Source organism: Chelonoidis abingdonii, chromosome 4 (genome assembly GCF_003597395.2).
Source record: "Chelonoidis abingdonii isolate Lonesome George chromosome 4, CheloAbing_2.0, whole genome shotgun sequence".
Taxonomy (NCBI): Eukaryota; Metazoa; Chordata; order Testudines; family Testudinidae; genus Chelonoidis; species Chelonoidis abingdonii.
The window spans coordinates 137,275,305-137,301,137 of NC_133772.1; positions in this window are offsets into that span (position 1 = coordinate 137,275,305).

Genomic DNA, 25,833 nt, shown 5'->3' on the forward strand with positions numbered 1-25,833 from the left:
GGTGCAGGAAAAGGACATTCAGCAGTGCCGAGCTAAGCTCAAGGAGTTGAGGCAGGCACACCAGAAAGCAAGGGAGGTCACCCATCACCCTAGTGTGGCACTGAAGATATGCCGCTTCTACAAGGAGCTGCATGCCATCTTTGGCAGTGAATCCACCTCCATGGCCAAGAGCCCCATGGATACTTCAGGTGGCCTGGAAGCTGTGGCCAGTGAAGTCAACCCTAAGGATGAAGTGGTGGACAAAGAAGTGGGATTGGAAGAGGATATGGAACAGGCAACAGGATCATGTGGTCGCATGGTAAGCCCGGACCTCTTTTTGACTCCAGAGGGGTCTAGCTAGTCCCAGTACTTGGGTTCTGGCATGCCTGAAGCAGGAGAGGGGAGCTTGGGAAAGTACTCATTTTGCTTTGATACTGCAGGGAGACATGAGGTATCAGTCTCCTTTATTTTGTTACATGGTACAAGTGGGAGAAGGGATAGAAATTAACAACAGTGGGACAGAGTCACAGTTCATCCCCTAGTCCCACATCTTCCTTGGAGGATGGGAAGGGGGAATTAACATGCTGCAGGCTTTAAAGGGATGATGTTTACTTTCCCACCAATGTTGTGCTTGGCTAGCTACTTTGACCAGCAAGTTGCAGGGGGTCAAGGAACCAAAGCTATACCTCACTATCCACCTACTTGCTGACAAAGGAGAGTCTCCCGGGACAATGGGCTGCACACAGTACCAGACCTAGACTCAAGGACCTACTAGGTCAAGAATGGGGATGGAAGTGAGTTTCACTTTCCCATATGTGAGTAAAACACACTATCTAGTCGTGATTAATAAAATGCTATGAGGCTGTAAGTATCAATGTGCATATACAGTAAAAGCTTTGTTATCCAACATGTTGGGAGAATAGCAGGTGCTGGTTAGTCAAAAATTCTGGTTAACTAAGAGTTATACCTTACCAATGGAATACCAATTTTCAGAGAATTAGAATATAATAAAATAAATAATGTAAAAAATAGCGTACAGGTACTCACCAATCCAGTAGTAGTACTGCACTGCAGAGTGGTTGGTTTCTTGAAGCACTTAGGTGTATACAGGTAAAGTTTTCTATACAGTAGGTTATCACTATAGGCAGCATATGGCATACACCCAGATCACTAAAAATACACTAACACTAAAACGATACTGAACATAATTTAATCTTTCTTTGATAATTCAGAGGGCATTTCAGGATCTTGCAGTGCCTCTGGATCATCATTATCAACATCAATTATCATTGTCGATGTAGAAGGTGTAGGAGATTGGGCTGAATCTATAATGACCCCATGACACACCCTGGAAGCTGCTTTTTTGAATAAATCCCTGATATCAGCTTGCTTACTTGTCTTCTGCTTCTTTTATATCAGAGTAGAGTTCAGAATGTGCAATTGCATAACCTCCTGGGTAGTATACTAGTCCCGGTTACTAGATTGAAGATTTGTATTTGGAGATATCAGAAATGCAGGTTAATAGAGCTTTCTGGTTGATAAAGTGCCAGATAACACAGCTTTTACTGTATCTCTTCAGTTTTAAAACGCCATCTCTAAGGTGGGCATATTCAGCCTGAGGGGAGGAGTAAGTGATGTGGACATTTCCAGCCACTACAAGACCCCGTTGGCTGCTCTGAACCAATGTTGAAAGGCTTTGTAGGGAAGTGAATCTATTCAGCCAGCTCTTGGCTGGAAGAAAAGGCCTTTCAGTTGCAAGTCCTGGGAGGAATAAAGGGAAAAAATGGATTGATCCTGAAGGACTTGCACCTGAACTCCAAAAATGTCATCGATACAACAGCAGACTTATTGATCCTAGGTTAGAATAACTACTGGATTTAGCCCTCACCAGAGTGCCTTAGTTACTATATATACAGTAACTCTCCAAAGAGCTCAGCATCACAAGCACCTCTGTCATGTGGTCAGTAACATTTATTTAAACACAACAGAATAATCACAAGTAAACTTTGAGAGCGGTGTAGCATATTAGTCTATGTAGAATATGCATTTGAGCTCCTGAATTCTAATCCCAACTTCTTCCATGGCCTTGACCAAGTCATTTGACTTCTTTAGGGAACTGATGGCCAGGATCCCCTGGGAGGCTAATATGAGCGGCAAAGGAGTCCAGGAAAGCTGGTTGTATTTTAAAGAAGCCTTATTGAGGGCTCAAGAACAAATCATCCTGATGTGCAGAAAGAATAGCAAATATGGCAGGTGACCAGCTTGGCTTAACAGTGAAATCTTTGGTGTGCTTAAACTCAAAAAGGAAGCTTACAAGAAGTGGAAATTCGGACAGATGACTAGGGAGGAGTATAAAAATATTGCTAGAGTATGCAAGGGTGTAATCAGGAAGGCCAAAACACAACTGGAGTTGCAGCTAGCAAGGGATATGAAGGGTAACAAGAAGGGTTTCTACGGGTATGTTAGCAACAAGAAAAAGCTCATGGAAAGTGTGTGACCCTTACTGAATGGGGGAGGCAACCTAGTGACAGATGATGTGGAAAAAGCTGAAGTACTCAATGCTTTTTTTGCCTCTGTCTTCACAGACAAGATTAGCTTCCACACTGCTGTACTGGGCAACATGGGCAGTATGGGGAGGAGGTGAGCAGCCCTCAGTGGTGAAAGAACAGGTTAAGGACTATTTAGAAAATCTGGACATGCACAAGTCCATAGGACCAGATCTAATGCATCTGAGGGTGCTGAGGAAATTGGCTGATGTGATTGCAAAGCCATTGGCCATTATCTTTGAAAACTCATGGTGATTGGGGGAGGTCCCAGATGACTGGGAAAAGACAAATATAGTGCTCATCTTTAAAAAGGGAAGAAGGAGAACCCAGGGAACTACAGACCGGTCAGCCTCACCTCAGTCCATGGAAAAATCATGGAGCAGGTCCTCAAGGAAATCATTTTGAAGCACTTAGCAGAAAGGAAGGTGATCAGGAACAGTCAACATGGATTCACCAAGGGCAAGTCATGCCTGACCAACCCGATTGCCTTCTATGATGAGATAACTGGTTCTGTGGATATGGGGAAAGCAGTGGACATGATATATCTTGACTTTAGCAAAGCTTTTGATACGGTCTCCCACAGTATTCTTGCCAGCAAATTAAAAAAGTACGGACTGGATGAATGGACTATAAGTGGATAGAAAGCTGGCTAGATTGTCAGGCTCAATGGGTAGTGTGATCAACGGCTTGATGTCTAGTTTGGCAGCCAGTATCAAGCAGGAGTGCCCAGGGGTCTGTCCTGGGGCCAGTTTTTGTTCAACATCTTCATTAATGATCTGGATGATGGCATGGATTGCACCTCAGCAAGTTTGCAGATGACACTAAGCTGGGGGGAGAGTAGATATGCTGGAGGGGAGGGATAGGGTCCAGAGTGACCTAGACAAATTGGAGGATTGGGCCAAAAGAAATCTGATGAGGTTCAACAAGGACAAGTGCAGAGTCCTGCACTTAGGATGGAAGAATCCCATGCACTGCTTTACAGGCTGGGAACCACTGGCTAAGCAGCAGTTTCTGCAGAAAAGGACCTGGGGATTACAGTGAACAAGAGAAGCTGGATATGGGTCAACAGTGTGCCCTTTTTGCCAAATGCTAACAGCATGGGCCTCTGTCCTCAGTAGGAAGGATTGCCAGCAGATAGTTAAGTGTTAATGTCTCTTTTACCTGTAAGGGTTACAAAACAGTGAACCTGGAACACCTGACCAGAGGACCAATCAGGAGACAAGATACTTTAAAATCCAGGTGGGGAAGTCTTTGTTTTGTGTTTTTTCTTTGTCTTTTGTTCTCTCTGGATCTGAGAGTGACCAGACTTATACAGGCCTACAGAAAATTCTGTTCAAGTAGTAAGTAACAAGTAGAAAAGGCGGTTTAGTCTTTTTGATTGTTTTCTTTTTTGCAAATGTGTATTTGCTGGAAGTTTTTAATTTGTATGTATGCTGGGGGGAGGATTCTCTCTAGTGTCTATAAGCTGAAAGACCCTGTAAAGACCCTTTACCATCTTGATTACAGAGACAACTTTTACTTTTTTCTTTCTTTTATTAAAAGCTTTTCTTTTTTAAGATCTGATGATTTTTTCCTTGTTAAGGCTCAAGGGAATTGAGTCTGTACTCACCAGGGAAATGGTGGGAGAAAAGGAGGGAAGGGAGGAGGGGAAGGTGGAATTTCCTCTGTGTTTTAGATTTACAGGAGCTTGAATCTGTATTGGGGCTCTCCTGGGAGGGGAAAAGAGGAGGGGGAAGGTGACATTCCTCTGTTTTAAGATTCAAGGAGTTTGAATCACAGTGATCTCCTAGTGTACCACAGGAGGGGAGGATCTGGGAGGAAGAAAGGAGGGAGGGAATGGTTTATTTCCCTTTGTTGTGAGACTCAAGGGGTTTGGGTCTTGGGACGCTCCCAGGGAAGTTTTGGGGGGACCAGAGTGTACCAGGCACTCCAAGTCCTGGTTGGTTGGTGGCAGCACTACAAGATCTAAGCTGGTATCTGCAGAAAAGGACCTGGGAATTACAGTGGATGAGAAGCTGGATATGAGTCAACAGTGTGCCCTTGTTGCCAAGAAGGCTAACGGCATATTGGGCTGCATTAGTAGGAGCATTGCCAGCAGATCGAGGGAAGTGATTATTCCCCTCTATTCGGCATTGTTGAGGCCACATCTGGAGTATTGCATCCAGTTTTGGGTCCCCGACTGCAGAAGGAGTGTGGACAAATTGGAGACAGTCCAGCGGAGGGCAACAAAAATTATCAGGGGGCTTACGGACATGACTTACAAAGACAGGCTGAGGGAACTGGGGTTGTTTAGTCTGCAGAAGAGAAGAATGAGAGGGGATTTGATAGCAGCTTTCAACTACCTGAAAGGGGGTTCCAAAGAGGATGGAGCTAGACTGTTCTCAGTGGTGGCAGATGACAGAACAAGGGACAATGGTCTCAAGTTGCAGTGGGGGAGGTCTAGGCTGGATATTAGGAAACACTATTTCAGTAGGAGGGTGGTGAAACACTGGAATGGGTTACCTAGGGAGGTGGTGGAATCTCCATCCTTAGAAGTTTTTAAGGATGATTTAGTTGGCATTGGTTCTGCTCTGAGCAGGGGGTTGGACTAGATGACCTCCTGAGGTCTCTTCCAACCCTAATATTCTATGATTCTATGATATACCCAGTCCTAAGATATACTGAGCTTCCTTTAACTCCCATTAGTATGAATGTCTTGCAGGACAGGTCATTTAGTCATTCAGTTTCCCCATTTGTAAATGTATGCCTTAGTTTTCAGTTTGCACAAGCTACACCATGAATTGTTGACATGACTGTGAAATACGTACTCTGTGCCATCCGACGGTATGTTTCATTGTTAATCCTATTCCCAAAAATGTATTCAGGAAAGGGTCAGAATGGACAGGTTGCCATTTCCAGTAAAGGCAACATTTCTTTTATTATCATATTTAAAAACAAAGCATATGTATTATATGCTACACTCCTGCCCATTTCACATTTTACTTTTTAACTGTTGCCATAACTGCTTTCCCCAAAACTTCTTTAATTTCCTAGGCCTACTAATTAAAAAAGGCAAAAAAAAAAAAATAGGACAGACTGTGGTACTATTGTGTATATGTAGGAGCTACCTATTTGTTACCCAGTTTTTTAGTCCCAGTGCAGGAAAATATCCCACTGAAATCGAGAGGAGTTTTGCCCACATAAGTCCTGAAGGGTCAAAGAATTGAGTGATGTGACTGCATTAAAAACATGTAGGCCATGAAAGAGGGGTGCATGAGCATATTTGTCCTTGAGGGTATATCAGCAAGATAGGACCAACTGGGAGGAGAGGAAAGGACGTACTGCTCTCCTAGTAGTTGCACCTCTGGAACCAAGGGGGTTTTAAGAGGGACTTCAGAGGCACACTTGACACTCACCCTCTTCCAAAACATGGTGTACGCTCTATTGATGCCATGCACGCTCCATTTGTTGCCAGAAATACATCTAAACAATATTATTCTTTTGGTTAAGCCCAGAGTGTGCAGTTTCAGCAGAGACTCGGCTGTTGCCCCATCCTACTTTTTGAGCAAGGGCTCCGCATACCGTTGCTCTGCAGAGGGTCCGGCTGCATCATTATGAGAAGCGTTTGTTTTATGGATGTTTGCTTTGGGACATAATGGGTCTTGCTGCTGGGGAATGTTTCCCGTGCGAGCCTGGTGCTAGACATACTGCTGCCTCTGCCCTCCTCCTGCCTCTGGCAGCTGCAGGGTCTTAGTGCATCCGTCCATCTTCACCTGCCTGTGTGACTGCAGTGAGTCAGTGCAGCCCTCTGCTGTCTGCCTTAGCCCATTTGCTCAGGCAGTAGCCTGATGTTTACCTTGGACACAGAGGAATGTCCCTTGCTGCGCAGGGCTTCCCTCTTCTTGCTGCAGCTTAGCAAAGTGCCTGAGCTGCCCATTTCATTCATGCACAATCACATTTTTACTGCAGCCTTTTTGTTAGTTTTTAACTCTAAAGGTGAAATAGGGTCTCACTACCTGTTGTCTCACTTGGCTGGCAGGTAAGCAATTACATATGACCACCATGTCACTGTAAGTGTGGCTAACTCTGGTGATTTCATCTGGTGATTTCTCTTAAAGCCTAATCTCCTGGAGTTATATAATTTTAGAAAGAAAGTACATTTCTAACCCATATGGTTGTGGAGAAAAGCTGGAAAACATAATCCCTAAAGGATCAAACAACAGAAGCCTGAATAAAAAGGCTAAGAACAATATATATTTTTAAAATCTCATGATTCTGGGTGGTCCTGAGTCAGGACTCCTGAGTCATGATTTTTGAACTCTTGAAGCTGGTATTATTGAAGCATCTCACTGTGTTTGGGGCCTTCCATGCATAACAAGAGGCATCTGCTAGAACAGCTTTCTGTGAATCAAACACAACTTTCCCTAGCGTATTTCAATAAAGGTGCTACTCTAAAGCTTGCTTACTGAAGTTTACCCCTTAGGCTACTGTTGAAAAGCAAGCCCAAAGCTGCCAATACCTAGATTTTAATTATTATTCTGTTCTGGGGCGTAACCACCTTGGTTATATCCGTAAAATTCAGGAATCATGCTTACTCAGTTCCTCTGGCATTGTAAATAGAAACCTGGAGCATCTTGGATTTGTTTTAGTGGTGGGTTTGGTGATTTTTTAAAATTTTTATTTTAGTTTCTAATACTTGTTCCTTTCCCATTACAAAGTACACAATCAGAAGTCAGCATTACAGCACATACCATTATAATCCAACAATTTCATAGGTGCCCAGGCCTGCTTACATTAGTCACATGGTTAGTCCCAACCAGGAGAGTTCAGCAGGACTACTCGTGTCAATATTTGCAGAATCAGGTTCATAGGAACTAGATGCTTGAGTAAGGCAGGTAGTATGTGTGGCCTTTGTCATGTATAACATTTTGAGCTGTACCTGCTTTAGCTAAAAGAATATTGCGGCCTGATTTTATTTTTATGTTTGAGCAGTTGAAATTCATAGGATTTAGTCAGCATAGTCAAAATGTGCCTTTTTTAAATAAGAAAAGACTGTTTAGTTTCCAGTCCTGCGTATGCAGGATTTATGCATACACTTAATCTCCAACATGAGTAGTGTCCTGCTGATTTCAAAAGGACTACTCAAATACATAAAGTTAAGCAAATATCTTTGCAGTATAGGGGCCTTAATTTGTCCATCAGCCCATTGGGGATGGGGGCTGATAGAAAACTGATCACTATAGTGCATATCATCATTAAAATCCTTACACCAAATGAGTTAAGAAAGAAGAAACTAAAAGCCATGCAATATAAAAATAAATATTGGCATGATTACACATAAAAATTCAATCCTGCTCAAATTTGTCAGAGAAAAGGTCCTCAAAATAAATATATATTTCAAACAATCAGATCATTTACAAGAAATTATTTCATAATACAGTATGACAAATTATTATTTGATATAACCTAGCTATAGGGAGGGGAAATATAAGAAGCAAAATCTTATTGCTGTATTTATCATGGCTAAGTTTTCTTGCTTTTTAAGGAATGGGCAAAAACATAGCTTGTGAAAAACTAAGAAGCAATATGCATGTAGAATTCAGATGCTGTTTTAATTATTTTAATGACTATCCAGCAAATGTAGCCTGCAGCTAGCAGAAGAAAATGATTACATGGAAGACTTCTATTTTTCAACAAACTCCTGAGAGAGAAAAGAAAAAGATAAGAACAGCCTGTTTTTTTTATTTTGTATTACAGCTAGAGGCTGGAATTAGGATTAGGTCCTCACTGTACTGGGACCTGTTCATCACAGGTTAAAAGATGGTTTCTCTCCATTAAGAGATTACAGTCTAATTCAGACAAAGGGAATGTAACACACAGTAAGAAGGAAAAGACAGTTGTGTCTGTATTCTAGGGTTGCCAACTTTTTAATCTCACAAAACCGAACTCTCCTGCCCTGCCCCTTCTAAGAGGCCCTTTCCACCACTCACTCCATCTCTCCTCCCACAGTCGCTCACTCACCCCCACCCTCACTCACTTTTACTGGGTTGGGGCAGGCGGTTAGGGTGCAGGAGGCGGTGAGGGCTCCTGCTGGGGGTATGGGCTTTGGGGTATGGCCAGAAGTTAGGGGTTCAGGGTGCAGGAGGGGGCTCTGTTCTGGAGCAGGGAGATGGGGTGCACGAGGGGGTGCGGGCTCTGAGGTGGGGTCAGGGATGAGGGGTTTGGGCTGCAGGAGGAGACTCCAGGCTAGGACCAAGGGATTCAGAGTGTGGGAGTGGGCTCAGGGCTGGGAGTGCAGGGTGCAGGCTCCAGGAGGGGATCAGGGCTGGGGCACAGATGCGGTCTCTAGGAGGGAGTTAGGATGCAGGAGTGGGTTCCGACCTAGGACAGGGGGTTGGAGCGTGGGAGGGCGATCAGGGCACGGGCTTCAGCCAGATGGTGCTTACCTCAGGCAGCTCCTGGCTGGCAGCACAGTATGGCTAAAGCAGGTCCCTGCCTGCCCTGGCTCCACACAGCTCCCAGCATGTCCTTGTGGTCCCTAGGCGAAAGGGCCACGGGGCTATTCACGCTGCCCATAAGTGCCCCTGCAGCTCCCGTTGGCCATGGTTCCCAGGGTCTGGATTGCTGGCTGACCATGCAAGGTCCAGGGTCAAGGCTGTTGCCTGGCCCCGCACAGTGGTGGTCCGGGGGCCAGGGCTGCCGCCTGGCCCCAAAAGATGAAAGTCTGGGGTTGGCATTAGGACTGCCACCCAGCCTTGCAGGGTCAGGGTCCAGGTTGCCACCTGGGTCCCCTGCCACCCAGCCCCACGCAGTTGGGTCCAGGGTTGGGGCTGCTGCCAGGCCCTGCATAGCAGGGCTCAGGCTCCACTCCTGGCTCCACTCTGTGGAGGGATCTCTGGATGAGAGGTGCTGGAAATAGTGGTCTGTGAGAGGGTTCCAGGTGTGGTGGGGTGGGGCCTGCTTGGTCCTCGACTTGTGGCAAAGGTAACACATTGTGGGCTGCGTAGGTTGAGAACGACTGAGGAAGGTAATTTCATTCAGGGGAGGATTTTGATATCTTGAAATTTGGTTTTGTTCTGTTTTGGAATAAGCCCCCAAAATTCTGAAATTCTCCATGTAAGGGAATCAAATTCCAGCCCCAGGGCAGTTTTTCTGGATGCCTTTCAACCATGGACCCTGGACACCCTAGAAAGTCCAGCTGTGGGACAGTCTGCTGGGGGGGCGCTGAGAAGCCTGAACTCCCTGTCAACCACAAGTGGACTGCCAAGGAGCTGCGCAGGTGAAACCAGCCTGGTTTCTGGAAAGAGTTTTATCAAAATTGAACCGTCTCTGTGAAGCATTTAGATTTTGATGAATAAGCCAATTCTAACAAAAAAAAATGTTTCATCAGAATTTCTCTGACCACCTCTAGTGCACAGCAGGGTTTTCAGTCTCAAACATTTAAAAAAAATTAAAAATACATTCTAAGACATAAATATAAGAGCTCCTGGTCACCATCCTGTATTAAGGTAGTGCCTGGGAGCTCCAGTCAGGGCCAAGACAACATAGTGCTAAGTGCTATACAAATACAGAACAAACCCCCCCAAAGAGCTTAGCTGGCAGTTTCCCATCGGCATCATAGTAGAAGAGAGTCTAGAGGAGAGATCCAAATGAGGACAGGGTAAGGTCTCTACAGAATATTTCCAAGAGTGTGTTCCACACACTAGGGACAGCAAGGAGCAAAGGTGCTTGCAGGAAAAACTGATAAAGCAGAAGATAGGAACTGGCACCACAGGTGCAATGGGGAGACAACAGGATACAAGACAACAGTTAATAGGAAGGGGCAAAATTGTGAAGCGACTTGAAAGTAAACTTTGGAAGCTTGTATTTGATACCATGGGGAAATGGAAGCCAAAGGAGGTACTTGGTAAGGAGGGGTACCATGGTCAGAATGATGGGCTTGGAAGATGATCATAAGAGCCATATTTTGAATGGGCCCGTTGAAGTAAGGTGAGAATCAGGAAGGCTAGAGGGAGGAGACTGCAGTAGACAAGATGGGATGAAAATGATTGTGGTTTGGATGAGAGAATGTTGGCAATGCGGGCAGAAAGTAGAGGCAGGAAATGTTATGGAGATTTGGACATGATTTGGATTTGCAAAGCTGACACCCAGGTTATGAGCTTGAATGACAGGAAGAAAGGTAGTGTAGACAGTGATGGAGAACTGGAAAGGGATAGTTGGAAGAGAAGAGACGGAGTTCAGATTTGATCATGTTAAGTTTAAATTGGCAGGAAGGCATTCGGGAAGCGAGGTCAGACAGATGGGCCAAATACAAGACTAGACTGAGACAAATTAAGAGTAGTATGGAAGGTCTGTAAATCATCAGCAAAGAGATGGTGCTAAAGCCATGTGAGCAGATAAGGTCACCTGGGACTGGGTCTGGGAATGAATCTGGGGTGTGTAGTGAAGAAGACTTGTCGGTAGGACCCTTACTTCATTTATGGCAGAAATTGGAAGGTGTTCCATGAATGAGGCAGGGACTGCTGGAACAAAAGGGAGGGTCTCATGATTAAAGCAGTTGAATGTTGCACTGGAAATTTGGATTCTATCTCTCTGCCTTGGAGTTCCTGTGTGATGTGGTGTTTGATGCCGGACATGTCACTTAAACCAAACATTTCACTAGCTGTATGTTCCTCATTTTCTGGATACCTGACTTGAGATCCTGGGGTCTGATTTGTAGGTGTGCTGAGTACTCTCAGCTGCAGGTGAAGTTATTGGGAGCTGGCCTTTGACAATACAAAGTGCTATCTGTCTGTCTGCCCTGGAGCCGTGAACCCTGGAACCTCTAGTGAGCCTGGTGAAGGGACAGCCAGCCTGGGGGCCCTTGAAAATCTGAACTCCCCATCAGCCCATCAGGTGGGCTGTCAAGGAGCTGGGCAGGCAAGCTGGGCAGGAGAAACCTGCCTGGTTTTTGGAACAGTTTTATCCAGCCACTGGGGAGTCTGGGTCAGAAGAGGGGTGCACTCCCTCCAGTGGGGTAAGTGTTTTTAAAGTTACAGGGTCACCAATCTTATTGCTCTTTTTCTGGTTTTAGTTTTGTTACCCCTCTGTGACTTTAATAATAATGAGAGCAGCTGCATGGAGAAGACATCTCTCCTTCACCAAATCCAGGTAATATACATTGGTTTAATAACAACTTCCAAAAAGTGACTAATATGGATTTTTACTTAGCATTATATATATATATATAATCCATAGTCTAAATATGTAAGTTCATAAGAATATGTAACAGCTCACGTAGGGCCTACCTTTGGCATAAGCAAAACAAGTAACCTCAGGAGGAGATGGTTTCAATGTACTGGATGCATAATATATATTCACTTTAAACTACTGCCTAAAGGCCCTATTCTGCAGTCTCTGAAACTCTGGATGGACATAAATGTCTGTGCTGATGGATCCATTTGCAGGGCAAGGGTCTAATTAAGTATTTATCTAACCAAGCCATTCTGTTTTATACCTACTAGCCATTCTAGTCCTTCAGGTTAAACCAATAATATACAATTAGTCATTTCTCATAATAACAGTTTTATCTCTTGTTTTTTCATGAGGAAGGAAAGGAAATTTTAAGTGAATGCCGCTATGCTATCCTCAGCTCCCATTTGACCAGATTCTGATCTCATTTATCCTCACATCAGTCCAGAGTAACTCCTTGGAGTCAGTGAAGTTAGTGGAGATTTACTCCAGTGTAAATGAGATCAGAACTGGGACTTGTTTTCTGGCCCTATCATGACAGCGAGAATAAAGGTCGGGTTGTCAGCCTCACTGACTTGCCTTGCTTTGCTCAGTTTGTCACAAAATGAACATAATTTAACCTTTTAAAATTTTTATTTAACAGAAAGAAAACCTTGATTTTTTTTACAAGAATATAAACATTAAAAGTCATTTTTCTTTTACACATGAGTTAGGAAGCATAATTTACTTGAAAGAACCCTATTATATGCTCAACATTGCATTTGTTTACCTAATTGAATAGAAGTGCATTCGCTTCAGTTTCAAAGTTAAGCCAATAAACATTCATCTTTGTACTGTGGCAGCACTGTTTGACAACTGGATTGTGCAACACCCATTTCAACTTGAGATTATTTTATGGCACTGACTGAGGAAAAATTGCAAGTTAATTTTCACTCTCTTGCTGTACTTTTAATACAACTTGGATATTAGGCTAAAGATGCTGAAATCATTTATTATAATAATAAATACACGAGAAGTAATTCTTCCACTCTACGCCGCACTGATTAGGGCGCAACTGGAGTATTGTGTCCAGTTCTGGGTGCCACATTTCAGGAGGGATGTGGACAAATTGGAGAAAGTCCACAGAAGAGCAACAAAAATGATTAAAGGTCTAGAAAACGACCTATGAAAGAATATTGAAAAAATTGTGTTTGATTAATCTATAAAAGAAGACTGAAAGGGGACATGATAACAGTTTTCAAGTATAAAAGATTGTTACAAGGAGGAAGAAGAAAAATTGTTCCCCTTAACTCTGGGAATAGGACAAGAAGCAAGGGGCTTAAATTGAAGCAAGGGAGGTTTAGGTTGGACATTATGAAAAACTTTCTAACTGTCAGGGTGGTTAAGCACTGGAATAAATTGCCTAGGGATGTTGTGGAATCTCCATCACTGGAGATTTTTAAAAGCAGGTTAGACAAACCCCTGTCAGGGATGATATAGATCAGGTGTTGGCAACCTTTCAGAAGTGGTGTCCTGAGTCTTCATTTATTCACTCTAATTTAAGGTTTTGCGTGCCAGTAATACATTTTAACATTTTTAGAAGTTCTCTTCCTCTAAATCTATAATATATAACTAAACTATCATTGTATGTAAAGTGAACAAGGTTTTTAAAATGTTTAAGAAGCTTCATTTAAAATTAAATTAAAATGCAGAGGCCCCTGAACCAATGGCCAGGACCCGGACAGTGTGAGTGCCACTGAAAATCAGTTCACTTGCTGCCTTCGGCACACGTGCCATAGGTTGCCTACCCCTGGTATAGATCATACTTAGACCTGCCATGAGTGCAAGGGACTGAACTAGATGACTTCTCGAGGTCCCTTCCAGTCCTATGATTCTGTTATTCTATGATTCTAATTGATCTCAGGTACTAATATGGCTCAGAACACCTCACAATATTTAATACTTTTGTGAGGTAGGGAAATGCTATTATCTCAATCTATTGTAGGGGTGAGGGGAATTGAGGCACAGAGAGGCTAACACTGGGATTTGCAAAACACCAAGGCACCTAATTCCCATTCAAATCAGTACAAAGTCACACAGGAAATTGGTGGTTGTCCAGCAAATTGAACCTAGATCTCCCAGTGGTGATTCTCCATTGGAACAAACTAGCAAGGGAAATGATAGATTCTTTGTAGCTTGATGTCCTCAAATCAAGACTAGATACCTTTCAGGAAGCTATCCTCTGTCCAGCATTAGTTTTTGTGCTCAATACTGGGACAACTGGGTGAAATTCTATAACCAGAGTTATGCAGTAGGTCAGACTAGATGATTTAATGATATGTAAATTCATAGATTGCAAGACCATAAGGGACCACTGTGATCATCTAGTGTGGCCTCAACTATAACACAGGCCATAGAACTTCCCCAAAATAATTCCTAGAGCAGATCTTTTAAGGAAAACATCCAATCTGAATTTAAAATTTGTCAGTGATGGAGAATCCTCCACTACCATCACCACCACCAATGATTAATAATTCTCATTGTTAAAAATTTACACCTTCTTTCCAATGTGAATTTGTCTAGCTTCAACTTCCAGACATTAGATCGTGCCAGAAGACAGAGCCTATTATTCAATATTTGTTCCCCATGTAGGTATTTGCAGACTGTAATCAAGTCACCCGGTAACCTTCTCTTTGTTAAGCTAAATAGGTTTGGTCTCCTTGAGTCCACCACTACAAGGAATATTTTCTAATCCTTTAATCATTCTTGCGGCTCTTCTCTGAACCCTCTCCAATTTTTCAACACCCTTCTTGAATTGTGGACATCAGATTTGGACACAGTATTTGAGCAGTGGTCCCACCAGTGCCAAATACAGAGATAAAATAACCTCTCTATTCCTACATAAGATTATCCATCCATGGATCACATTAGCTTTTTGGCCACAGCGTCCCTTCTGGCCTTCAAACTATGAATCTATGAATAAAATAGCTGACTTATTAGTGTCAATTATGCTCTTTTAAAGACAGATAGATTTAATATGCATCATTTTTCTCCAATGTGTACTTGTGCACCAGATGAGTGCTGGGAAAAGGTGCTAACAGCCAAAGTATTGCCAACATATAACATTCAAAAATAATAAGGCAGGCCACTAAAAATCATGAGATTGGTTTTAACATGATGAGATATTTAAAAAACAAACAAAACCTTTTTTTATTTACCTTCTGGTCTTTGAAACTTCAGGTTTTCAAGTTTTTATTCCACAAGCGTGAGGGCTAGAAAGGAATGCTTTTGAAAAAAGCTGCGATTGTCATATAAACACATGAGCCCAAGAACTGGGGATTTAAAAAACACATCAAATATCCCAAGACTTATGATAAAGTGGTGAGAGTTAGTAATATTGGATTATCTAATGCCTGGAGGATTTGGGGGGTTTGGGGCAGCTAAAGGCAAAGTGCTGACTTCGGCTGCATATTTGATTTTGAAAAATGCATAAACGCAGCCACAAGCTAAATTTCATCTCTGTCTTATGAGATCCTACTTCTCACCTACACTCTTGCAATGCAATATTCCAGATCATTCAATTATGCAATATAGCAGTGTATACAAATGTACAATCCAATCCATTTTTGCTGGAGGAAAAATTACAGAATCCATCCCTTTAACAGTTTCACATTAGTTAGTTAACTAGGCAGCTGAGCAGGAAAGTGTTAAGACTTCTCTGGGAAAGCCATAATGGGAGAGAAGAGAAACATTTTTACCTCCTAAGTCACTTGCAAATCAAGTACAACATTAAGTTCTGTGAGTTAGGTAATTTGTTTGTTTAATTTGAAAGATCTTTGTTAAAATAAGGAGTGTTGTCTGTTTCTTCCTTCAGACTGAAAACAAACATCAGCCTCTACAGTGGTGTAAGAGCGAATATTTGGTGCTAGGCAACTTGATTAAAGTGTATCCCTTTTAATAAGTGGTTCCTCCCTTATCCTGCCATTGTAGTCGTACAAAAAAGGGCGGGGGAGGCCTGGGTGGGTCTGTCCTTTCCCATTGTATAGCTACATTTTCCGAGTTCAGCCAAAAGGACTGAAAATGAGCTTTTTTTTTTTTTTTTTTAAGCAAATTAACTTTGTCATTTTGCAAACCAGTGAGAATACTCTTAAGTCAAAGCAGTTTTTAACATTTTGCATATTGGAAAATTGTTGTATATAGCATTTGGCCAAACTAACAGAAGAGGAAGATGATAATGATAACATTTAACCCCACCGTATTTTTTATCTCCATCCTGTTACATCAGACCTTGCTATCAGAAATGAAACTAAATTTTATTTGAAGTGTTTGGAAAGTTTTTAATAAGATGTGTTTTGTGGCAGGGCCATCTAGCACTGCTTGTGCGCTAATAATAATAATATAAATTGTAATTCAATTGACTTTAATGGGGTAGCCCTTGCCTCTCTGGGTCAAATTTGTCATTGTCCTGCACTGCGTCACTATCACTGTGCAAAGTGGGCATAAAACACCAAATCGGAAGTGCTTGGCACCTTGCATTGACCTCAGTGACAACACAAGGTGAAAGCCAATAGAGAATCAGGCATCATCTTGGTCTGAAATGGTCCTTTGTTCTTTCAAGATTTTTCTAACTTGTTTTGATTCACTATAGCCCAGCAACTCTGGGCCAGGTGGTCGGTGCTTGGCCCAGGCCTAGAGTGAAGAAGGAGCCAATTTGGCACCTTTGCTACTCCCCAGTCCAGAGGCTGACAAATGCCAGCCCCAGTCCACAACACAAGTAGAGAAGTTCTGCCTCTAAAATCCTGGGTCATCTCTTGCCTTGATTACTGCAGGTTCCTTCTTTCTTGAGCCTTTCAATCTCCCCTTGCACCTCAAGCCATCTGAGCATATATAATGTTGATGAGTTGAAATGTTGCTCTTTTTAACCTTAAGACCTTCTCTTCCCTATCTTTAGAATCCCTTTTCTGCCATCAAAAAAGAAAAACTAAGAGGGATGTCTCCTTAGCGAGGCCACCAAAATTGAATTTCTAAGCCAAGCCATTTTGGAAATATGGGCCACATCCTCAGCCCTATTCCATCTGCTTCATGCCATGTAAATCAGTCGTAAAGGGCCAGTTGTGGATTTCCCCATCAGTAGGGATACTTGGGTGGCATAGGATTGAGCCAAAAGAAACCTGATGAGGTTCAACAAGGACAAGTGCAGAGTCTTGCACTTAGGACGGAAGAATCCCATTCACTGTTACAGACTAGGGACTGAATGGCTAGGAAGCAGTTCTGCAGAAAAGGATCTAGGGGTTACAGTGGATGAGAAGCTGGATATGAGTCAACAGTGTGCCCTTGTTGCAGAGGCTATGGCTTTTTGGGCCTGTATAAGTAAGGCCATTTGCCGCGATCAAGGGTGTGGATCATTTTCCCCTCTTCCACATTGGTAGACTTCATCCGGGCGTTACTGTGTCCGGTTTGGGGCGCTCACCTACAAGAAGGATGTGGACATTGGGAATAATAAAGTCCAGCGGAGGACAAAAATGATTAAGGGCGGCTGGAGCATCTGCTTTGGAGATTGCTGAGGGAAACTAGGATTGTTTAGGTCCACAGAAGAGAAGATGAGGGGACGGATTTTGATAGCTGTTTCAACTACCTTGAAGGGGGTTCCAAGAGGTGGATCTAGATGTTCTTAGTGGTACCTGATGACAGAACAAGGAGTAACGGTCTCAAGTTGCAGTGGGGGAGGTTTAGGTTGGATATTAGGAAAAAGTTTTTCACTAAGAGGGTGGTGAAGCACTGGAATGGGTTACCTAGGGAGGTGGTGGAATGTCCTTCCTTAGAGGTTTTTAAGATCAGGCTTGACAAAGCCCTGGCTGGGATGATTTAATTGGGGATTGGTCCTGCTTTGAGCAGGGGGTTGGACTAGATGACCTCCTTAGGTCTCTTCCAACCCTGATATTCTATGATATGGTTGCTGTAGTAGCTTTTATACCACCACCACCACCACCCAGTCCTTGCGTAGCCTGTGAAAAGGAGATATGTCTGGGACACCTCTGTATATGGCCAAACATAAACTGCAGGATTGGCTTCTGTGGGCTTCTGGCAGTCAACATAAGAGACAGCAGCCTATAGGGAAAGGATTTTAGAGGGATGGAGAGGACTGGAGGAGTTTTAGAGATGTAAAAGAGGAAGAAGGGACAGGATCTGGCAAAACTCTGGACATGGTTTGAGAAATCGGACAATGAATTAAGGTGGCCAGTTGATAGGGTGGTGTCAAGAGATATGAGGGAGGATTTGGAAAGCCAGGTGGTAGTTCTGTTTTTTCCATGCAGAAACAGAGATGATAGGACATCCAGAAAGAAATGCTGGACTGGAGATGCAGGTCTAGACAGAGTCAAAAGGTGAGGTAATGAAATGGACTTCTGTTCTTTGAGTTTAATACAAAAACAAAGCACCAAACTGTAATTAATTTTTAATATAACCAAAAGACCAATATTGGCCAACTCTCCCTGAAAAATCTAACAAGAATATGAATTTTTTGATATTTCCACTGAAATGAGCTTGTCTATGTATTTTAAATAACAGTGGTCCAAACATTGCCCTGCCTATGCTAGTGGTCCCACCACTGATGCCAGCAGAGGAGCTCCACTGGTGCAAGTGATGGTGGGAAGTGTTTCAGAAAAAAATACCAGCATGAAGAAATCCTTAAGGTGTCACAGTAAGGCTAGTAAAGCTCATTCCAGCAACATCCAGACAAGGGAGGGTAAACATCTCAGCCCAGGGACTTGCCTGAATTAGCAAACTTCATTGCAGTAATTCAAAGCCAGTAAAGCTCCACTGGTGGTAGAAATGGTTGAAGCTGTGGTATAGACAGGGCTCAGGCATTTTTAGGGTTAGGTAACATTGTGGTAAAAATATCTGACCCCTTCCTGCACTACAACTCTCCCATTGCTTCTACCAGAAGAATCACACCAGTGGGCAATTATACACCCTCTGACTCTTCCTAGAGACTATTCAGGGTCATCCTGGAAAGTTCTCTGAGCCCTGCAGAGCAGCAAAACAAGATGCAGAAAAGTGCTAGAAGCTAGAAAATAACATGTTTTAATGATGTCTGTCTATTACTGGGTTTCTCCTTATACAGTATATTGCATACACAGTTCCAGGCTAGACATAAAATGAGAGTTGCGTCATTTCATTGGGCACTTGCACATTTTTATACAGAATGACTATCAAAATTCTTTCTACCTTTAAAAAAAAATCACTTGGCCTAAGGCTAGAACTCCTAGTATAATCAGTATTACTACAATGCATCAAGAAATCCTGACTCCTGGCATTAAATAGTTAAGTTATGGACTACTGGATACTAGAGTAATAAAAACCTACTTGCTTTGATCTTATAGTTAAAAAATGATTAAAGTATAGAATTGCATGTGTCAGCATCAGATGTCCCCCCACAGACAGATGTAAAGCTGTCAGGAAAAAGAAAAAGTTGAAAGACCATAAATATAATAATTCAGAAATCAAGCTCCTTTGTTTATTTCAACATCTTTGAAACTAAAGGTAGAGTTTTTTAAAGTCTATTTGATAGACTAGATCCAAGAAGCCTTTCCCAAGATAGTTCTTCCTGCACACAACCTGCAAGCTAAAAATTACTGAAAAGAACTAGATAGCTGCCTTGAAACATTCCCTATAAATCTAATAAATGAAACTAATCTAGAACAGAAAAAAATCACAATTCACTTAATTTAAAACTCTCTGCTGAAAGTGACCTTTACACACTCTCCCCTTCTGTGTTGCAAAGAGAATGGACAATAGTGTGCAGTAATATAACACAGTTCACAAGGATTCACAGGGCATGAAAAGTGTCTTCTCTAATTGTGACCATATTTTGTCTCCCAGGCACATGGCATTGTAGGAGTACCATTTACTAATTTACCATTGTGTTATGAGCTGATCCACTGATTTAGTTAACTGTTAAGGAAAACAGATATGTTGAGTAGGTCCTATGGATCTGATCCTGCAAGATGCAACATGCAAGTTACACCCATACACCAAGGTGGAGCCTTATTGAAGTCAAGGGGTCTCTTATGTTTGTGTTAGCATTTTCCAAGCAAGTATAAGAAACATCAGAAAATATATTAACTTAGTCTAAGACCAATGTCTCTGCATTTGCTCAGTCATGCTTCGAGGTGTTTTTGCAGGAATGGTAAAGCCAATGCAAAGGTGTATTTGATCTTGCAATGTCCTTGAATATCTTTGATAATTTGGATTCCTCATCAAATTACTGTCCTCCAACTTTATAGTCCCACTGTCTCAGAGGAAGGGAGAGTCTTATTTTAAAGGAACTCAGTGATTCAGTGAAATCAGGCCTGCAGATCTAGAGGGATTTTAAGGTTTAAAGACCATACGTTTCAATATTGTTGAGTATAGTATCCTAAATTTCACATTTCTGATCAGAAGTCACAGCTGAGTTTTGTTAGGCAATATGTAATTGTCCTGCAGTAAAGACAAGGAAAACACACAGCATCATCCCTGTGACACAAGTTACAATGAGACAAAAACACCATTACAAAAGTCAGCTTTTGGGGATCCTCTTTTATTTACATATAAATTAACATTTTTTTTTTTTACATTTGCATTAGTCCCATGTTTGCATGTTCCTGCTGTTACTATCATTACCTTTCAAGCTGGATGGTTGTCACTCTAGCATAAAATATTCTCCCTGTTATTTTTAAAAAAGCAGCAGGATAAATGCTACTTTCTGGTTCTCCATGTTTTGGTACATTTTATCCTACCTGATATCAAAATTGTGCATAATCCACCTGAGTTTGACAGTAAGAAAGAAACATGAGAATCACTGTGGCTTTATAGCCAATAGAGATCCATCTTTCATTTTAATAGAGCCTATCTTCTACATGAGAAGCTACCTTGAAGACTATGTTAGTCCTTGGACAAGTCACATTAACCTCCTTGCATTTCCCCATCTGTAAAATGGGAGCCATACTTACCTTCCTGAAAGGCATACAGAGGGCCTTAATTAAGTAGTTACAACTTGTAAAACATGATGAGATCCTCGGCTGAAAGGTGCTTTAAAAGTACAAAGTTTTATCAGAGTGTGATGGGGTATTCACACCCCACCCTGGAATAGAAGGGGTTAAAGGACTACATGGGGCCCAGCTAGCCCCATCCCTCCAACCCTGCAGAGCATGATCCAAATGGATATAGGATTAGAAAGGGAGCAACCCAGCTCAGAATGGGGTGACTGGGGGGCGGGGGAGTACAGACATATTCAGAAGGCTCCTACCAAAAAGAGCTGGAGAAACCTCTCCAAGGGGACAAAATTGTATGCAGAGCTCAGACGTAGCTGGCAGGTTTTGGTTTTCTTCTTTTTTCTCCCTCCCTCCCCCGCCCCCCACCCCCTTATCTGAGGCCAGAAGCAGTGGTAGGAAGCGACCCAGGGAAGGCAGCTCAGAAGGCCCCTCCCCTCCAGAGGCCAAATGCTGCTGACCTTTCTAGGGCCCTGAATCAGAGCCTGGTGGATTGGACAGGCTCAGGCTCCCCTACCACTGCCCCTGCAATGAGCAGACACTAACTGCTAGGCTCCTCTGCCCCCAGATGATCCCAAGACACAAGGGTTTAAATCACCAGGCTACTTCACATCAAGATTTCAGCTTTCAGTGCAAGTGAATCAACATGAAGGCAAGATGGAATCCATTCGCTTTCCGAACATGTAGAGTTCTCACATTGGGTCCATCTCAGCTGCTGTTCTAGGGAGAGCCAGGGCTCTGGAATCAGGACTCTCTTCTGCGGGAAGGGCAAGTGTGCTGTCTCTGTCATCATTGTTTGGTGTGGGCTATGCCATTTAGGGGCAGCTTGAGGAAAGAACTTAAGCACAGGTTTAAAGTTAAGCGTGTGTTTAAAGTGATCACCTGAGTCAGCAGGCTCTTCTGAGTCAGGCCTTAAGCTCTGGCAATGGATACGCAGGAGCACTGCTGAGGAGGCTGCTGAAGGTTGCAATGAATCAGGACATCCCCTGGCCATGCCCCCTCTCCAGTCAGCAACATGCCTGAACACATGGATTGGGTGGGTGGAGTAATGATTGCTGACCTCCTCGCCCAATATCAAATAAATAGAATGGGTAAAAGTTATTTGTTCCTGAGAGAGGAAAGGGTAAGGAGATCTCCAGGTCCTGTGGACTGATTGGAGATGAGGAACATGCTTTCCTGGCTGAATACTATACTACAACTGTACCCTCATTGTAAAATGAAATCTTTAGGCTTTGATTTTCAAGGAGAGCACCTGACTTCCCTTTGAAAATGCCAGCCCAATCCTGTGATCTATTCACTGTTAATTTCAGACCATCACAATGCCCATTGGGGTGTTTTTACAGCATGATCACTTTATCACATACACAGCTTTATTTGTGACATAAATAAATAGGAGGCTCTTTAAATTGGAAGCAATAAAAGGCTTCTTGAAATACGCTGTGTGGAGTTCTAAGCCCTTCCACTAATAATAGCTGACTGTTTATTGTTTCCCGTTGGGATGCTTGGCATGGGGTTGTTGTAACAGTAACATGACACCTACATCTGACTGCTTGGGATAAAACCCATGGCAGGAGAAAGGGAAACACTAAACTTCTAGGAACATACAAAATTAGAAAGGAAGAAACAAAGAAAAAAACAAAGAAAGAAAGAAGAAAAAGCCCATATATACATGGCTAGGAGCATGTTACACTGCTTAAGAGAATGACATTTCTAAATCAAACCCACAGCATTCCTTTTATAAAGACAAACAAACTTTTCTTTAACTGTTATTTCCTGCCTTTGTGATTTTCCTTGAAGGGTGTTTCAGCATCAGCCTTTTCCAAAATAGGAAGAGAAATTTTGTTTTAATGGCCTTGGAGCCCTCTTGAAAAAAGCTACCCCTCCTGTCCAAGGCCAAGAGTGACTATCCTGTCAAATAACAATGACTGAGTTAGAGACTATTCCAATTGGAGCTGTCGAGACTTGAACAGTGAGAAGAACTTTTCTTAGGTTACATTTGTTAAAAACCTATCCATATTATAAATACCATCTGTTCAAACTATTCTGTCTTGGGAGGGATTTTTAGGCTAAAGAATGGGCCTAGCCATGAGAAACAATGAGTTTTTTGTGCGTATGGTATCAGACTAGGTCCCACATTATTAAACATCATCTATTGTAGTGGTTTCAAATTTTTAAAGGGAACTCTACTAATTTACCAGGCTAAGGGCCTGCTCCTCCTCCATTTACACCAAGGTAAATTACACTGAGTAAATTACATCAGAACAACTTTCCAAGGGAAATAGTAGACTCTCCACCACCTGGAGTCTTTAAATCAAGAATGGATGTCTTTATGCTCTAGTTCAGCCACAGGTGATTGGGCTTGATGCAGGAATTACTGGGTAAAATTTCCTGGATAAAATTCTCTGGCCTGTATTATGCAGCATGTTGGACTAGGTCCCTTCCAGCCTTAAAAAATCTATGCATTTATGAATCGATGAACTCCAATGATGTCAATAGGTCATCTCCCAGCCTACACTGGTATGAGTGAGAGCAGACTCAAGGTATGTCTACACTAAAGCTGGAAGATGTGCATTCCAGCTTGAGTAGACATACACACACTAACTTTGATGGAGCTAGCACCCTAAAAATAGAAGTTGTAGCCACAGTGCTGTGAGCAGCTAGCTATTCCAAGCACCAACCCAAGGTCTCAGACAGAATCAGGCTCTCAGGAGCTAAAGCCTCCTGCCGCTGTGGCTACACTTTTATTTTAGTGCGCTAGCTCCAGCAGCACTAGAGTGGGGATGTCTACCTAAGCTTCAGTTTACACCTTCTAGCTCTTTTGCAGACATATCCTCAGGCCCAGAGACCGTTGGTGCACGTGTGCTGCTATACCTTCAGTTTATTTCAGTGCACTCTCATCCACATTGGAGCTTGCCCTGTTCCACACCCAGTCTCAACTGCTTGTCAGATGCCGGAGCATGGCACAACCTAAGTTCTCTTGTGGGGACAATCCAGTGTGGGGGAAAAACAAAAAACAAACAAAACTCAAGGTCTACACAGAGACTTGCCAGTATTATTTAGAGGGAAGCTTGACTCCGATCTCTCATCAGTTTCACTCAAATGTAACTCCATTGACTTCAACAGAGTTACTTTTGATTTACAGTGGTGGAGATCAGAATCAGGCCTGTTGAGTCTAACATTCAAAAAACTGAATTTTTAGTGGTCTTTCACATACCAGAGTCTAAGAGCCACTGACTGATCTACTTCTCTGTGCTACTCAGACAGAAGCCTGAATTTTACCATGGATTAAAGTAGATAGAGTACCTTTGAAAGATTTCTTTATTTCTAAACACTCACGTTTTTCTCCATCAGCTGCAACTGTCTACAGCCTTCATTAAAGTATTAGGGGAAGTAGCATGGTCTAATTTACTGGGTTCTATCATGGTCTGTCACTATCCTCTTATGCGACCTTAGGCAAGTTACTTCACCTCTCGGTGTCTCTTGTTGATTTCAACTTTAAGCTCTTTGGGGCAGAGATGGTCTCTCATTAGCCGTACGTACACTGCCTTGCCAAGAGGGGCCCTGATCTCATCCTACTGTAATACAAACAACAATCATTAGAAGTAGAGTTTACTGGAAAAAGGAGAGTTAGTGACTCAAATCCTCTATAGCAGCTGTAGATTTTGCAACATGTTCCCAGATTATGGAGCTGTTACTCACACCGGTGAGCATTTAAATAATCCTATTGGTTTCAGTGAGGCTAGTCACATGAAGAACTGATCACCAATGTAAGCACGGCCTTGAGTGGATTATTACTACTAAACGGCTACTGAATTCCAAACCCTGTTCTGCTTTTATATAGCATAAGATTCTCCTCCATCCTGCTGCCTCCGATTGACAACTGTTTCATTCCAACCTTGAGGTAATAAAGGAAACATATGACTGCCTTATAACTCTTCCTCTCCTCAAAGTGAACGACAAGATTGCATGGCAGTCATATGTTTCCTTTATTATCCTTTTGTTTGCAGAATAAGGAGTTGCACCTGACTGGGACTGTAGACATTGGATTAAACAAAGACATGTTATTTTAGCAACAGTATAATTAAGAGGAAACCAATAGACAGTCTTTTCTTCCTCTGATTCAGGGGAAGCGTCAACAAAAGACATATTTAGTTGTGAACTATGCAGCTTGCAAAAGGATGTCATCCAACTGATCAGGAAATAACTTCCCCTCTCCCCTTAGTTTCTAACACGAACAACAGGGAATGTGCACAGGGTCATCCAAAGTTGGAATGAGAGGTATAAACTTGTATTTCTAAATGCATGTAGGGGAAAGAAGTGCACAAAAATGGCAATTTTACACACAACAAATCCGCTCCCATGCCACATTCAGATTCACATCTGTTTAGTGATCAAAAATACATTTTTTAAAACACTTTTACTCCGCTCAGTGCTGCAGAGTCATCACCGCAGTGAGGAGTGATCAGGATTCTACTCTGAATTGTGCACCACCAATGGAGTTTTTTTACTAAATTCCAACTACAGGACAAAGTTGTAGCTGTGGTTACGTGTTGAAAAACCCATTGGTGTTGCATTACCGTTATATATTTATGGCTGACGATGATGCACAAGGCATTTAGAAGACAGCTTGATTTTCAGATCCCAAGATGAGGTTGCAGGGCTGCAAGTTGTACTTGTAAACTGAACTAATTTGAGCTAACTTTTTGTCCGCAGCAGGAAAAGTTGATAACATCGCTATGCCCGATTACAGAGAAACTGGTGATTTTTTCTGTTTTACGGGCATTGTTTTAGGTGTTTTGGACATCATTAATATTAAAAAAAAAAAAGCAATATGAGGCAGGTGAGTGACGGGGAAATTGATTTCCAATGTAGGATTTTATTAATGATGTGGGATTTTAAACAGAAATTTTATTTTAAAATGTAACAAAATATTTCACTCTTCTGTGATCTTTTCTGCCTCCTCTCCCCAGCATCTGTAGCCTGTTTTAAGGACTGAGAAGCTGTAGAAACAATTTCAGCCTGTCTTTATGAGACGAGTCCAGAGAACACCAATGAAAATGCAATTTCAAATGTTCATTGTGTCAATCAAA